This window comes from Malaya genurostris, chromosome 2, assembly GCF_030247185.1.
Source record: "Malaya genurostris strain Urasoe2022 chromosome 2, Malgen_1.1, whole genome shotgun sequence".
Lineage (NCBI taxonomy): Eukaryota > Metazoa > Arthropoda > Insecta > Diptera > Culicidae > Malaya > Malaya genurostris.
Genome location: NC_080571.1, coordinates 296,098,281 through 296,116,360, shown reverse-complemented (window position 1 = coordinate 296,116,360; position 18,080 = coordinate 296,098,281). Strand labels below are relative to the sequence as shown.

General features: G+C 39.0%; 1 protein-coding gene and 1 non-coding gene across 2 annotated transcripts in view; one reads left to right on the top strand and one right to left on the bottom strand.

The window, feature by feature from the left end:
* Window positions 1-18,080, top strand: part of LOC131430655 (epidermal growth factor receptor) — a 295,688-nt gene that overhangs the window by 58,968 nt on the left and 218,640 nt on the right. The gene's annotated exons all lie outside the window — the stretch shown is intronic.
* On the bottom strand, window positions 17,464-17,571 carry LOC131433393 (U6 spliceosomal RNA). Its single transcript, XR_009230194.1, has one exon. It is a non-coding gene; the product is annotated as a U6 spliceosomal RNA (small nuclear RNA).

Below are 18,080 nucleotides of genomic sequence, written 5' to 3'. Positions count from 1 at the left end.
GATTTAATGATTGCGTTCTACAGTTTATTTTCTAAGTTATACTACAGTTAATAAAGCACGAACCGATTTGTCTTGGTACGTGCAGTGCCCGAAGCATTTCCCATAAGTTCTTAACGGCTGCCCACAATCACTCGCAACACATTACCGCATAGTTGGTAATTAAAATCAAATCATCATCGCCGTCGTTTCAGTCTTGGTGGTCACTACTGAGCCCGGCAACCGTGAAGCCCCAGAAGAAGAACCTGTCCGCTAGTAGAACTCAAGATTACCGACCAAAAAAGTATCGAAACCGGCTTCGGTGTTAGCGAAATAAAAAAAAACCTGCATCTGGATTGCACCAAAACAAACAAAAAAAAAAGTAAAATAACTCATCCTACACAACTGCATTTTTCTTTCGCTGTGTGTCTCCTGCTAACAACCAACGGCAACCAGCGTGAAGAATGGGTTAAGAGAAAAACAACCATGACCATCTCGGTTGCTGGTTTGCCGTACGCATCCGAAGAGGAGGCCTGAAATAGATTTTCTCTGCAGCACTAAACGTCGTCACAACTATGCACTGCCAAGTAGAATAAAATGGCCAAACCCTTTTTAGGTTGCTTTTTTCAATCTCCTGTCAAGCGGGTTACAAATGCCAGATCGAATCTACACTATCATCGACTTTGCTGTTTTGTTGCTATCAGGGGCTACCAGTAGTAGCCTACCATGAACGGACTGGATCGGGTAGGTTCCGGGAACGAGCTACACTGTAAACTATCCGGTTCGGTTTCCTGTGGTATCGCCGCGAAAAGTCAGGACTTGTGGAGCGGGCACCAGAGAACCGTGCTTTCTAATGAACCCGTTGTTCGCTGCCTGTATACGAATGTGGCTGCCCTGCCTTTTCCCTGTGGGTTAGGCCGCGGGAGCGGATGTTGCCTGCTTGGAAACGATGATAGAAAAAGTGCGAAGAACTATCGTGACCCGGAGATAATTTCTGCTTGATTTTGTCTTCATCTAGTGTAGTAGGAGTTTTTCTTGGATTACCCCTTTGTTGGATCTACTGTGTATGCTGATAGAAGGTATTGGATTAGTTTTTTTTCCTTGTTGAAGGGCAGCTTGTTGCATTGCGCTGTTGTAGTGGAATGTGGCGGACTGTTATTACCGAAAGCATGTAATTAGATCTACGCTCACAAATGATCCGTGGTTGAGTGGTTGATCTGGTTTCTACAAAAAGCTTTGAAATCAGTAATGGTTTTTTTGTCAGTACTTTTATAGACCTTTTCATTTCCGGGACAAATTTGTGCTTCAAAAAATTTAGAATTAAATAAACATAATTTCAACGGCTTAAATGTTCTCATCATTATTCCAAGAGCAATTGGATTACTGGGCGTAAAAATAATAGATTCTTGAAACATCAAAAACGTAAAATTAAAAAAAAAATCAGAGGCTGAACTCGCTCTCGCAACTATTTACAACTCGTAAAAACCTGTTCTGTCAATTAAACTACTCTGGATGTGATGAAACATAACAAAAACAGTCAACTATTTTCAACAAGAACTCATTAAATGTTCATAATTAGTCCGACCGGTGTAGTTCAATTTTCAGTCTCGTTCCTGTGAACTTATTCCATAGCTAAGCACAGAACACTTCACACCCAATCATCAATAAGCGATTTCAGATATTAACAGCACCAAATGTGGCATAATCAGGATCGACTTGCTTCGATATGGAAGTTTTGCTTCTGCAAAACTTGAAAATATATGGTTTTTGCCTTTCTCATATAGAAAAGTTATGCAATCACTGTGAAAACCGACTTTTGAACGGAGGCCCGGAAAGCCGAGTGTCATATACCATTCGACTCAGTTCGCCGAGATCACAAAATGTCTGTGTGTATGTGACAAACAATGTCACTCCATTTTCTCAGAGATGGCTCAACACATTTTCACAAACTCAAATTTAAATGAAAGGTTGAATTTTACCTCTACCCGACTTCCGGTTGCGGAATTACAAGGTAATAAGAGAAAATCTATGAGAAAATGCACACTCGATTTTCTCGAAAATTTCTCAACCGATTTTCAAAAACTAATATGCAAATAAAAAGTCTTGAAATTTTTAAAAAAGTCCCCAAACAGTTGATCCCGATCCGCCTTCCGGTATTACAGTGCGATAAGTGGAGAATTTGCAATTTCATGAGTACTTTTTTCACAAGCGATGGCGAAACGAGGTGCAAATTTTCGTGAAACTAACTGATAAATTCATCTAGTTAGCAGATTATGTTAGTTAGTGAATATATAAACCTACTTTGGGACTACTAATCCGGCCAAAACAGTGAAGGTGTACTATGCTTCTTATATAAAGGCAGCAATCTCTTCTGAAGACACTCAGATCGATAGATTTCTACATTTACAGTTCCGGTAATGTAAAAAATGGTTGACTTCAAACCACAGGAACATATTGCTTGCTATTCCAGTACATTTCGACCGAATTTCTTCACTTGAATCGACCTGTCCGCATCGCTCACATCCTCCCCAACGACGACAGTAAAGTATATGTGGACCTGGAAGGCTTTTTGAGTCCTCCTTTACATAAGTCTCATCGTCCATCAAAACGCATGTATCCGGACACTGCAAAAGACGCGAATACAATTTCCGGGCCCTTGTTGCTGCTCGCTTCTTCTGTTCTACACTTTGTTTCGAGATTTTCTGCTTCTTGTAGGTCTTCAGGTGATTTCGCTTCTTGATTCGCTGGATCATTCCGACACTTGTTCCTGCTTTTTTGCCCAAATCACGTATTGACATTGATTTGTTTTTCATGATTAGAGATACCACTTTCTGGTCCAGTTTCGGGTTGGAAGAGCCGGGTTTTCTGCCTCTTCCTGGTAGCTCATCCAAAGAATAGTGTTGCCCAAACTTATTAATGATGGTTTTAACACTGACTTGATGAATTCCAAACCGCTTCGTCAATTTTCGCATAGTAATACCCTTCTCACTTAGCCATGTGTCCAGAACCTTAATTTTCACTTCCTTTTCAATACGCGACATTTTGAAAACGCAGAATTTCAAACGCACAAACAAGTAAATAAACGAAAGCTGACAGCCAAACGCACAGCATGCTGTGATCTGAGTATAAAAACCCATCACAAATACATGCGTACAACACAAATGTATGTGGATAGCTTATTTTCGAAACACTCCTTAAAATATAGCAATATTCAATTGGCTTGCGAGACGTCAAACCGGGGCGTTCGGTCACCAACCCGCGGTGCAATAGATGTAAAATATTTTGAACGTAACATTTATGCATTTTCGGATGTTGTCACTAGCACTTCTATTACACAATATTTTACGTGAACTGGAATCTCAAGTGTAACACCTTTCTGCTCGACACTATGCACATTATGGTTTACAGAAGCATTCCATTCTATTTCGTGCTACCATCTTTGTTGCCTATTGTCGATCATAATCTGTGAAAATCTTTGAGAAACATTTTAAAAATCTGCCATTTCGATGAAATGTTCATAAAAACCAGTAGAAATTTGTGAATTTTTATCAAATCTATGATCTGTGACACATAATCTGTGTTGCAAAATAAAAAAAAAAAACTATGGTATTACAGAAAATCTGTGAATATGGTCTGTGTATAGTCCCACAGCCTGCTATTGAATTTCATCTGGATCCAACTACCGGTTCCGGAGTTACGGGGTAGAATGTGCAACATTAACTGAAAAAGTGAACTCGATTTTCTCAAAGACGGCTCATTTGATTTTTACAAGCTTAGGTTCAAATGAAAGGTCTTACAACCCTTTATATTTCTTCCGAATTTCATTTGGACACGGCTTCCGGGGTCCCGAATTACGGACTGATAATTATAAAAATTTCATTTTTTTGGAGCGTATATCACAAGACAAGAAAAAATCAAAACAAATACATTCAAATAGTCGTATAATTCTTCAATCAGACAGGTATGGTTAGTTAATCACCCAAATACGTCGTTTTTTGGTATACTGTATCATCGTTCCTGGCTCCGAAAGTACTGTGAGTAGTGTTCGTGTGCTCCAAACTGGAAATCATTCCAATTTCTCCGAAACGGCCACACCGATTTAAAAGTATTATGTTTCCATAAGCTGATGCAGAATTTTATCCAGATTTAATTTCCGGTTCCGGAAATACAGGGTAGTATGTATGAAATTTCAACCTGTCATGTAGAGCGATAATACAAAAAAAACCTATTTCAATCCACCTAGGGATGTAATGATGCCTTTCTCATATTACTCATAACATCATAAATATTACTGTGGAATTCGCAAAAACAACTGTTTATTGAATAGAAATAGGAAAAATTGTTCGGACCTAATCTCACAAACTCTACAAATCCTGTTTAACCTGTAGTTCCGAAACCGAAAGTAGTATCCACAACAAATTAAGGAATTCCGTATGAAACTGTAAGACTTTTCTTTTGAACCTATAAGTTTGTGAAAATCGATTTCAACCCATACACAACCTGTCAGAAATGAGCCTGTTTCATATGTGTTCCACTGAATTCAGAACGGCGCTAGTGCACCTAAACAATAGGGGTGCAATGAATCACGAAACAAAAAGATTACGAGAGAAACCAGTACTTCATTACGTTATTTCCGGTCACTGTGTATGCGTCCAGCAATATATTTAAAAGGAGCGTAATTTTCATATTGTGACTCACGCAAGAACTCCTGAATGAAATCAAAACATTGCGAATTTTTCTAACAGCGCTGCATAGCAACAAACTTATCAATAACACACGTCATAAATCTCCAAACATGCGTATTTTGTAATCTTTCTATCTTTTAATTGACCCTGCCCAACGTCTTCACTTTGGTCTAAAAAGATAACCATTGATAGTAATTGATAGAGTTAGAAATGAAGTGTTTTTTTAAATGTGGTGTGTGACTAAAGAGTACCTAACGTATTTAGTCGTATCAATGAAAATGCAAGGAATTAGTAGCATTTGTAGGAGTATTTGGTATCATTGGAAGATCTTCTAACGACTCGGATAAAGATAAGAGAAACATAGATTTAATCTTGATTTGCAAATTAATATTATTGATTCAGTAGAATACCTTACTTTACGTTCATTGTTCATTAAAATGTGATGACCTACTTTTGAACCTTCTATTGATGAAAAGAAAAAAATTATACTTATACTAAACCATAGTAACTAATCATCATAATTATATTATAAATGTAAAGAAAGGCTAGCAAAATTTATTTTACTTATTTAAATATAAAAATTCAAACTGCAGATTGTCGAAAAACAGATACGTTATTTTCAAATGTTATTCTATTTACGACGTCATTGTGGAACCAGAGAACCAAAACTTTTACTTATTTTCACGATGTATGGGAGCTGTCAAGTTGTCCACGGGTTGATCGATTTAGCCATCTCCAAGAAAAGTGAGTGAGATCCTTTTTGCAGTTTTTAATCACTATTTCCAATTTTTCCGAAACCGGATTCTGATAAACTGAATAGCCGAAGTTGGTTCGTTTACTACCAACAAATATGACCTACAAATTAGAACAGTTTTGAACGTAGTTCAACCTATACTTAACGAAATTATTAAACCAATTTAACGAAATGTAACAAACGAAACGAAACGGCGTTTCTGTTACTTCTGCATATGTAAGTCACGCTAAACAGTATGAATCAGCAGCATAAAACATGTAGTAGGATTATTATTATTATTACTGTTATTATTATTATTATTATGATTAATTTTATTTTTATTATTATTATTGACATCACTACACAACGTGTACGAAATAGAACAAAGCACGCCTTGTTCGTTTTGTGTTTTCTTCTTTCGGTGTTGTACATATGGCGATTTGAAAACTTTGACACTTATCGCCCTGTAACTGCGGAACCGGCAGTCGGATCCGGGTGAAATTTCACAGTAGCTTTAAAGACAGTATGATCTTTAATTCAAATCAAGATTTAAGAAAATCGGTTCAAACATCGCAGAGAAATCGAAGTGAATTTAGTTTTAGGAGTTTTTATTCTCCACTTTCGGTGCTCTCGGAACAGGAAAAGAGGGGACCAGTAGTGCCGAATTAAGTTTTCATACCCACAAACTAACAAGCTCTGCAAACTAGAAGAATTTATCAGACAGTTTTATGGGATTTATACCTGTTTTTAACCATCGTTCGTGGAAAAATACTAATAAAATTGGTAATTTTCCACTTATAATGCTTTAGTTCCGGAACCGGAAGTCGGATCGAGATAAAATGTTCTACAGATTTTTAGGATATTGTAAGACCTTTCATTTGAATCTTAGTTTGCGAAAATCGGTTGAGTTGTTCCAGAGATAATTGAGTGTGAACTTTTTCTCAAATTTTCACATATTACCATATAACTCCGGAACCGGGAGTCACATTCAAATGAAATTCAATAGCAAGCTATGGGACTTTATTACTTTTTATTTAATGCTTAGTTTGTGGAAATCGGTTCAGCCATCTCTGAAAAAGTAAGTGCATATTTTTTTCATTGTTTTTTGGTACATATCATCCTATATCTTCGGAACCGGAAGTCGGATCAGAATGAAATTCAATAGCAGGCTATGGGACTATGAGACCTTTTATTTGAATCTTTGTTTGTGAAAATCGGTTTAGCCATCTCTTAGAAAAGTGAGTGCATATTTTTGTTACATACACACACACATACACACACACACAGACATTTGCTCAGTTCGTCGAGCTGAATCGAATGGTATATGACATTCGGCCCTCCGGGCCTCGGTTAAAAAATCCGATTTTCACAGTGATTGCATAGTCTTTCTATATGAGAAAGGCAAAACAGTAAAAATTCATTTAAATTTGATTACAAACTGTTTCAATTTATAGTTACATGTTATGCTAGTTACTAGGCAAACGAACCGATTTCAGCTATAGCGGTTCCAGGTTCCGAAAGTACTGAAAATGTTTATGATAACATGAGTTATATGAGAAAGGTATCATAACATCACCAGGTGTATTGACACAGGTTTTTCTCTTTCACTGCTTAAATCAGAAAACGTTGCATGCTCGATTTTGGAGTTTTTTGCCATTTTTCCAGTACTTCCGGAACCGGAAACCGGTATGACCAAAGTCGATTCGCTTCGTCATCAACTACTAATTGGAGCATTTTGAAAAGCAGTTTAGAAGATTTTCTACGTGTTTTGCATCGCCTCTGTGAATGGTAGTATAGACGTTTTAAGACTTATTTGTTTAAGAGCAGTTTATGGAACCATAAAATCTTTCATTTAAATCTAAGTTCGTGAAAATCGGTCTAGCAATACCTGAGAAATATACGTAGTTTTTAGCATCTATACTTCGTACCTTCTGAAACCGCAGAACGGGAAATGGAAAGGGAGCTTCTCCCACCTGCATCGAGAACCAAATCAGACCCCGGGGTATTTGAACGTCAAAACCTGGGCTATGCTAAAGTTGAGCGGGATCATGCTTCCAGCTCTGGTTTCTCTGTAGATAACTTTCGATTGGGTGTGAATAAAAATTTGGTTCAGATCTACTCCGCTTACAGCCGTCGTCTCTATCGTCGTTGATTCCTTTGTGGCGGTTCCATTGCTGGTGACTGGATCTTACCAGCTTAAGTCTTTTATTCGAAGTACATGATTTTATTGACACTAAAAATTCTTCCGATTTACTAATTGAAATTCCTAACATGTTCTGAAATACGAAGTTTATGCATATTCGAATGTATATCAATTTGTTCGTAATCATCGTCCCGATTAAACAAATCGGATCCCATCGATATATGTCCCATTTGTCGCCGTTCCGTTCTCTCTGGTTCCGAATTCGGACGATCAGTGAACTCGCAAAGAGCAAAGAACGCTACCGACTGACCGGCCCCGCTCCAAAAATGACGCCTCTGCATCGCTTTGTCAGTCGGTTCCATATTCATGGCGTACAACACGGATCCAAAAAAAGAAAACAACGCAACTAACCGTTCATATTCTCTGTCTGTCAACGCACTTCGAACGGCTTCCGAGAAGATAGAAGGTACCTGTTCAACGAACCGTATCTCTACCTCATGCTGCCTCTACCGCTGCCTCCTCGCCTCCAACGATGTGCACTCATATTCGCCTTCGATCGAACCGGGCTCTGTTGTGCTCCTTATGGAAAAACGAAAAAAGAAATCATAAATTATACCCACAAGAACTGGAACCATTTTTCGCTCCTATTTTGTCCTCGAGTTTCTGCACTCTTTCATTCCATCCCAGCCATCCCAACCGCTCCCTCTCCCAGTCCACACCGTTGCGACAACGTTTGTGACAGCAGTGCACGCCGTCCGTCGTCATGTGAAATCTCGATTCCCGATCTGGGTTCCAGAATTCAGTGGAAAATCAAGATGCAACATTTGTCGTTCGTTCGTTCACTCGAGGAAGAACTGGAAGCTGGGATTGGGAGTAAGCTACGATCGGTGCTAGTAAGGTTCGATGCTGGGCTCATACTGTGCGTACGAGCAGTGAGGAAAAACGATGAGAAACGGGATGATGGCCGCGACGCGCCTATTAGCGAACATAGGCGGTCGTGGGAAATGCATCTTCCGCAGATGATGCTGCTGCTGTTGCTACCGACTTGTTCGCTGATGATGCTTTGCTCGGTTTTGACCCGGGAAGATGCGGAAGGATGCCGCGAATGTTGGCCGCTTTCTTCTCGGATATGTGCCTTGTCGATGAGTGCACTTGCTTGTTTTACCATATGTAGGCACATTGGTGTGTATTTTTATGCTTCTGCCGGGAAGGGAATGTCAATCGGCAGTTGTTTTAGGCAGTTGTCGTTTGTGGGAGATTTCAGTTTTCAAGGTTTTTTGTTTGGTCCTTAATTGTTAAGACAATTCCAACAACAACAAAAAAATGGGTTCATCGATTCACCACTCGTTTGGAAATTTATGATTTACGAGGGGACTGTTAAAATCCATAAACGACATTTAACATTTCGCATGACATTCTCTTGCAGCTTCCTATCCCAAGGCGATTTAACATTGAAATCGAAAACGTCTCGTCGGTTGGTCATGCCGCTTCTGAACGATTGAAATCATGGCTCTCGAAAGCTCACGGCATTTCCGTCTAATGGCGCTGTTCCCAATGTGCGGTCTCGCACGGACCGGCCACCGGCCGATAAACGGAAGTTTTGCTTGGAACGTTGCTTAATTACCGTTTCCGATGGGTTCTCGAACTTTGAAGCTGTGCCATTATAATTAAATCTAATGTCGACCGGTACGATCATATTCGGCACCTTTCACGTGAATCGATTTTACGATCTTCGCGCTCTGCCACCGAGGGATTTAATGAATCGCTGCACCTTGATGGTACGATGGAACCATCACTGCACGGTGTCACCATTCATGAATGATCGTTGTCGATCTCGTTGCGCGTAAACCAGTCACTGACCCAATCATAAACATGACATGAATGTATGTACTTTCTTTTCTGTGCCCACGGTTTTCTCATGTCAATAAATAGCCCAGGATGACCCAGGGAAATTTACGACAACCGTGGAAAAATGCTACATGGACGACACTGTCCGGTGCACTGGTAATTAGCTTTTAAAAATGCACCTCTACTACACCTTGTTTCCGATAATTGGCATCGCGGATCACCCTACGGTTTGCACTTCCTTCGCCGAGCTGCAGCTGCCACCTCGGTTAACCCTGAAACGACGCTGCCCGGGACACTTTCTGAGTTGCGCGGTTCTTGACCGATTCGAGAAAGTTGATTTTTTTTGATAATAGGTTAAGTTCAATTGTTGTTTTGGCCGGTCGATGTAGAACCTGTATTCTGTGGGAGAAAGACTGTAAATGAATCAGCGAAAATGGGCTGAGCTATCATTATTTTTTGCTTTCCTCTGGTTATCTTTTAATGAACTTTCTTCTCATGTTTCCCAGAATGGCAGGATAAACATATTATTTTCACAGACAGGTTATCAGTAGCAATTTTTTTTTCAATTCTTGCGTGTGAAAAAAAAGCGAACAAATTTTGATTGCCGCTCACTACCATTACCACTACCACTAATAATTTATCCTTTTGGAATTATCTATCTTATATTTAAAATTTATTGAAAATTTAGTCAGATCAATGGCAATAGGTGCCATTAAATCATCACATGACTTCAGTTTCTAAGTTCCTCAAGGTAGTCAGCTCGGACCGTTCATATTTTTACTGTATCTAAACAATATGGAAAAAAGTTCAAAGTATACAAAACTGTCGATTGCCAAAGATTTTAATCTAGCCTTAGTTAAAGTTGAATAAATTCGCAATATTTCTCGATTGTTTCGATTTCAATGCTTTCATATAACCGTTATTTAAAAATTTGTATTCAAACTAATTAAAATAATAATATCGATCTATCGTTTGTCGGAAAAGATGTTTCCAAGCAGAGACATTTAAATACACTAGACTTCGAATTTATTCACAGTCGTCGTTTCGAAATATTAACTATGTTCACATCGAGTACAAGCCGTAATCAATATTATTCCATCCGAAAAACATCTGTTTCTTCAATGGAAAATGTATTCAGAAGTATTTCATCCAAAAAATTTCAACTTGTTGATACAAAAGATGAGAACGTTTTTTTACATACTGAAGACAGAGTGGAAAATTTCAATGATAGCTTAGTTCCAAAGGACTTTGGTAATGTTTGAAAACAAATGGCTCATACATAGTAATACACTGATGAAAATATTTTGTTAATTTACATCTATTTTCATGCACATATTTTGAGCAGATAATTAAACAGATAATTAGAATTGTAAAACAATTTTGTACGTTTCAATATAATTTTATCGCAAAGCTAAGCTTTAGTTGAAATATAATGTTATATTCATTGAAAATTCAATGCAATCAATTCGGTATGGAATTTTATCCTCATCCGATTTCCGGTTCCGAAATTACAAAGCAATATGTGCAAATCCATGAGAAAATGCAAGCTCAATTTTCCGGAAATTTCCTAACAGATTTGCACAAACTAAGATGCAAATGAAAGGTCTTGAAATTCTTAAAAAGGCCACGAAAAATTGATCCAGATCCGGTTTTTGGTTCCGATATTACAACGCGATAAGTGAAAAGGATTTTTTCTAAAGTTTTAGCCATCACGAGGTGCAGATTTTTATCAAATTTACTGGTAAATTCATCTAGTTAGACCTTGTTAGTTAGTGGATATACAATTTTACTTTGGTACTACTAACAGATCGGCTGAAAAATTCGTATCGTTTCTATGAGAGGGCGCCACTAGAATTAAATCCATACCATTTTCAGTTAGTACCAACCTTCAAAAGATACGTGTATAAATTTGACAGCTGTCTGATTATTAGTTTGTGAGATATTGCATTTTGAGTGAAGCTACTTTTTTTATTGTGAAAAAAATTGAAAAAAAAAGGAATTTCGTGTGTTGATGAAATACTACTTTTTGATGAAAAAAAGTGCCGCCGATACCAAAAAATGGCTTGATGAGTGTTATCAAGACTCTGCACCGGGTGAAGCAACAATTCGTAAGTGGTTTGCAAAATTTCGTACTGGTCATATGAGCACCGAAGACGATGAACGCAGTGGACGTCCAAAAGAGGCTGTTACCGATGAAAACGTGAAAAAAATCCACAAAATGTTTTTCAATGACCGTAAAGTGAAGTTGATCGAGATAGCTGACACCCTAAAGATATCAAAGGAACGTGTTGGACATATTATTCACGAATATTTGGATATGAGAAAGCTTTGTGCAAAATGGGTGCCGCGTGAGCTCACAATCGATCAAAAACAACAACGAATTGATGATTCTGAGCAGTGTTTGGAGCTGTTATATCGAAATAAAACCGATTTTTTTCGTCGATATATAACAATGGACGAAACATGGCTCCATCACTTCACTCCGGAGTCCAATCGACAGTCAGCTGAGTGGACTGCACGCGATGAACCGAACTCAAAGCGTGAAAAGACTCAACAATCGGCCGGTAAGGTTATGGCGTCTGTATTTTGGGATTCGCATGGTATAATTTTCATCGACTACCTTGAAAAGGGAAAAACCATCAACAGTGACTATTATATAGCGTTATTAGAGCGTTTGAAGGACGAAATTTAAAAAAAACGGCCTCATTTGAAGAAGAAAAAAGTTTTGTTTCATCAAGACAATGCACCGTGTCACAAGTCGATGAAAACCATGCTGAAATTGAACGAATTGGGCTTCGAATTGCTCCCTCATCCACCGTATTCTCCAGATTTGGCCCCCAGAGACTTTTTCCTGTTCTCAGATCTCAAGAGAATGCTCGCTGGTAAAAAATTTAGAAGCAATGAAGAGGTAATCGCATGATCTGAGGCCTATTTTGAGGCAAAAGACAAATCGTACTACAAAAATGGTATCGAAAAGTTGGAAGATCGCTATAATCGCTGTATCGCCTCTGATGGCAAATATGTTGAATAATAAAAACGAATTCTGGCAAAAAAATGTGTGTTTCTATTAAACGATACGAACTTTTCAGTCGAACTGTTAGTCCCCGGTTTCCACTTCCGAACGCACCGGTAATAATGAAGAAAAGCTTCATAAACGGAACTGACTTCGATTTCTCGACATCGGTTACATCGATTTGAAATTGAAGCTATTAGTGTCTTAAAAGATACTGTGCAATTTCATCCAGATCCGGTTCCGAAATTGTAGGGCGATAAGTATCAAGAGTTTCAAACTGTCATACAAAATTAAGGAGTGTATCGAAAAGTAGTTAGCAACATTGATTATTGAATAAAAATGCGAAAAAAAAACATATTTTGACATCAGTTTTTGACATATTGTAGAAAAATTACATTTTTATGCATTTCACTGATTTTTTTTCAATATAATCAGTGAATTGCATAACAATGTAATTTTTCTACAATATGTCAAAAACTGATGTCAAAATATGTTTTTTTTCGCTTTTTTATTCAATAATCATTGTTACTAACTACTTTTCGATACACTCCTTAATTTTGTATGACAGTTTGAAACTCTTGATACTTATCGCCCTACAATCCTGATCCTAGTTTCTGTGAAACGCTCGCACTTTGGACTAGACATTCTTCATTAAATTCTGCACAGTTACTTTTGTGACTTTCCTGGTGGCAGATGTCCAGTTTTTTTTTGTACTCCTGCATGTTTTGGGACACTGTACCTTCCTTCCGAAAGTGCCGCTTGGCAATTGCCCAATACCTTTCAATTGGCCGAAGATCCGGGCAGTTCGGTGGGTTGATGTCCTTTTCCACGAATTGTACATTATTATTTGACAACCACTGTAGAACGGAGTTGGCGTAGTGGGCTGAAGCCAAATCCGGCCAGAATAGAGGAGGAGCCTTATGCTTTCTGTACAGTGGCAGCATTCTCTTCTTCAAACATTCTTCCTCGTACACCTCGGCGTTTATTGTGCCCTTCGTGAAGAAAATCGACGACCGCAAACCACAGGTACAAATTGCTTGCAAGACCAACACCTTCTGCCCAAACTTTTTTATCGCCACCGTGGTGTCAGTGTCGTCCAGGTCCTGGTACACCGATTTCGTATAATATTGCGGTCCGGGCAGCGCTCGAGGGTCTTCCTTGGCGTAGGTTTCGTCGTCGATCAGGATGCATCCGTCTGTATGCTGTAGAATCCGGTTATACAGTTTTCGCGCTCTTGTTTTGTCCTGAACTTGCTGTACCAGGGACTTTTTCGGCACCTTCTGTTTCTTGTACGTTTTCAGGGAGTTCCGAACTTTGATCCGTTGAATCATCCCGATGCTGGTGTTGAACTGCTTGGCTAAATCCCGCGTCGACGCCGATGGGTTTTTCCTGATGTATTCAACCACTTTTAAGTCGCGGCCGGGCTTGCTGGGACCCGTTTTCCTACCAGATCGGGCCAAACCTTCATGGAAAGGGTCTTCCGAACTTCTCGATAATATTTTTGACATTGGTGTGGTGCACTTTCACCCGTTTTGCAATTTCGTTGTACGTGACACCACTTTCTGAGCACCAAGTGTGCAGAATTTACTTTCGCGTTTCCGGAACAATTCGACTCATCATTGAAACGATAAACCGTACCGAAACCAATCGATTGCGCAGCTGTTATTGACATGTAAACAAACATGTCACCGCAAAACACGCTGCAAAAAATTAAGCCATTTCAGAGTAATAACTGTTTGAATGTTGCTAACTATTTATCGATACACTCCTTATGCAAAAACCGGTACGCATCGGTACGTGCTGGTACGGAAGAAGAAAATACCACCGCCTAGCACACAGTGTGCTTTGTTCAATTTTGTATAGCGTGTATAGTTGTCACTTAGAAATCTTTATCCACTTGATATGACTGTTTACAAATTGAAAAGGTTATGGTAGTTTATACCCAAAGAAAGTTTGAAAGAAAAAATCTTGCCAGAATCTTCTAGTGATGTTTTTGGAAATATGCGTAATATGAGAAGTCACAAGTTATTGGTGAAGAGCAGTTTCAATTGTATTCCGGTTGAAGATGCATTTTTCGCAGTGTCAGCGTAAGGTTTACCGTAGTGAACAGGTTGTACACAGGTTTGAACTGTGATCAGCTAACTCTCGTAAGTAACCAGCCGGATTCAGAAGCAAACCCTACGCTCTGTCCAAATGTCACGTAAGAAGGAATAGCTTTATGTATCAGGTGTACATGTTTGCTTCCGCCATTTCCCGATAGGTGGCTGTACCGGCTGAGGCTGGTCAAAATAACAAGATGATAATGCCTTTAAAATGAGTGTGTACAGTGCCTAACGAATTGTCATCGCCATTCCAGTGACAGTTGTTCTTGTTTTCGTATTATTCAGGCTCGAAAATGTCTGTTTGTGTGCCCAATTTTCGCCATTTGCGGGAAGTTTTACTTTTCTGTTACAATTCGAAAAAAAAAAATGCAGCTGAAGCGCATCGAATGCTTTCAGAAACTTACGGTGATGCTGCTCTGAGTAAAAGAGTGTGTCGGGAGTGGTTTCAACGTTTTAAAAATGGTGATTTCGATGTCGAAGACAAACATGATGGTGGAAGAGAAAAAACCTTCAAAGATGAATAACAATTTACTACGAGCTCTTAAAACCGGGTGAAACCATCACAGAAGATCGCTACCGAACGCAACTGATGCGCCTTAGTCCCGCGCTAAAAGAAAAGCGGCCACAGTATCTAGAGCGACATGGCAAAGTCATCCTTCAACATGACAATGCTCGGCCTCACGTCTCAAAAGTGGTCAAAAAGTACCTGGAAACGGTGAAATGGGAAGTCTTACCCCACCCGCCGTATTCCCCAGATGTCGCTCCTTCTGACTTCCACCTATTCCGTTCGATGGCACACGGCCGGGCAGATCAACATTTTCAATCCTTCGAAGAGTTGGAAAATGGATTGCTTCATGGATAGCATCAAAAGAGGACTCCTTGTTTTCGAGCCGGGATCCGAAAATTGCCGAAAAGATGGGAGAAAGTTGTCGCTAGCTACGGACAGTACTTTGAATACAGGGTCCGGCACTCGAAGTGTAACCAATTAAAAAGGCCATAAATTCAGTTTGGAAAATTACTTTTACTTAATTCAAAGTACAAAATGTGTAAAAATAATACAAAATTCAGAATCAATTCACTTTTGCTCGATATGATCACCTTTTGCCTTGACTATGGCCTTGAGACGGTCAAAAAACGAATCGCAAGCTGCCCGAATGTGACTTGCAGGTATTTTGGCCCACTCGCGGACAATAACTTTTTTCAGCGCCTCGAGACTGGTGTATCTTTTAGTTCGGACTTTGCTCTCCAAAATGGCCCAAAGAGAATAATCCATTGGATTCGCATCTGGTGAATTCGAGAGCCATTGTATGGACGTGATGAAGTTCGGAACGTTGTTTTTCAGCCATTCTTGCTTCACTCGAGCTTTGTGAGACTGTGCCGAGTCCTGCTGAAACGTCCATGGTCTGCCACCGAGATGTTTGTCTGCCCACGGCTTCAAAGCAACCTCCAGAATACTTTCCCGATAATATGTCGCATTTACCTTGACGCCAGGCTCGATGAAAACGATTGGAGAGCGCCCATCTGCGGTTACAGCGGCCCAAACCATTATCTGTTGCGGGTGCTGCCTCCCGGTGGCCAATCGATGACTCAAATTCTCGTATGAACGGTCGGTCAAGTAAACCCTATCGTTTTGAGAGTTTACGAATTGCTCAATTGGTAAAATTTTCTCGTCAGAAAATACAATGTTCGGAAATTGACCGCTTTCGGCCAAACGAAGCAACTCCTTCGTTCTCTCAAGTCATCAAGTCAAGGCAAAAGGTGGTCATATCGAGCAAAAGTGAATTGATTCTGAATGTTGTATTATTTTTACACATTTTGTACTTTGAATTAAGTAAAAGTAATTTTCCAAACTGAAGTTATGGCCTTTTTAATTGGTTACACTTCGAGTGCCGGACCCTGTAATACATCTGTAAGCACTTTTTCGCAATATAGCTTTTAATTTTGGAAAAAACGGCGGAAGCAAAATTGTACACCTGATAATTGTATATATGTATACCACTTTCACCATTTGACGGAAAGTATTTGTCGCGATCTGAGCTTTTAAATTATTACTTGATTCATCAAAACGATTACCTCATTCTGCGAAACAATCCATTCGGTAAATTACTCTTTTCGGTTGAATGGCCTTCGATTGCAGTAACCAGATTGAGAATTTCTTTCTTTAATCTCTACTAATGATCATCGAAGGTTGAGGTTTATAAGTTGCCGGAGCTCTTACACAGCTAATGCGTAGCAACAAAGAAAAAATAACCACGCATTGCGTGAAAGTCGATCAATACTGATTGCAGCCGTTCTAATTTATCTGGAAACAGTGTCTTAGAGCATAACGAAAATCTGGAAGTAACCAAATGAGGTCCCATTCCAAGTTTCATGCGCATGACCGCTGAACCTAACTACTAATATTTCTTAATTAAAGTGCCGTATCAAATAGAAACAAGCATCTTGATCAATCAGTAGAACGCAAAATGAATTGATAGAAACGTTCCACTCGTCAATTAGTTCAGTCAACGAGTTTGGCAAAATCATTAAGGGGGAGGGAAGGTTACGATGGTTAGCAGTTTTACGAACACCACAATTCTATTGAAAAAAAATTTGCGTCCCACGATAACTTCACTTTTTTATCCAACTGTATGATGATGCTTCCAAAAAATGTATTAAAATTATAGAAAAAACATGAATTTTACAGGTGGCAGAATTCTACAAACGATACAATTCACAACTACTTAATTTTTCAAATTATGCAATATTCCATTCGCACAGAATTTTACAAGCTCTGAGCTAGCAAGTGCGACTGTTTGAATTTGTATGCACCGTTTACCAGCCAAGCAGGTATGTGCTTCAGTGGTTCAGTCGAATAAACTGACTTACTTGGTGATCTAATGTTTCTCGGTTCAAATCGCGCAGTTGCTATCGATCTTTTGTTTTTTATTTCGTTCGAATTCAAGCCATGTAATTTTCAAATCACAAAATTTTACATGTTCTTGAATGAAAATTTATTTCCTTGCGCAGGGGCCATGCTAATCTTCTCTGTATCGTTCCAATTTTAGTATATGTCCAGCCGAAGCTAGGACAATGAAAATTTGTATGGTCTTCATTTATGTACATTTTATAAGATGTAAAATCACAAGATTTTTTCGAACTGTGTTTATAAAAATAAAAAGAATTGTTTGGTTTTTTTTCGATCGGATGTGATTCGCTCGAATCCTAGCTATCTTTGATTTTGCGATCGTTGTTATAAATACAAATCAGATAATTAAAGTTGTATTTTCATAATCTGTTCCGTATATTGAAGTTTTAAGATGAAATTAAACTCCGGATGATAGCGCAAATGCGACTTATTTAATCTACCAATCAGTGCTACTGTTAAACCTGACACGGCAAACTAACCCCTTAATCAAACTGAAACGATCGCAACTCGAGACAAATTTATCACCAGCGTTTGGTTGCAAAAGGCATATCTGATTTATTGTCCAATCCAGGCCGATTCCGCCAGGGGTTCACTATAATGGGCGGCAACAACGAGTAGCAGCCAATAAGAGCGATTGATTGCCTTCGCTTCCGAGATCGAAGCCAAAACGGA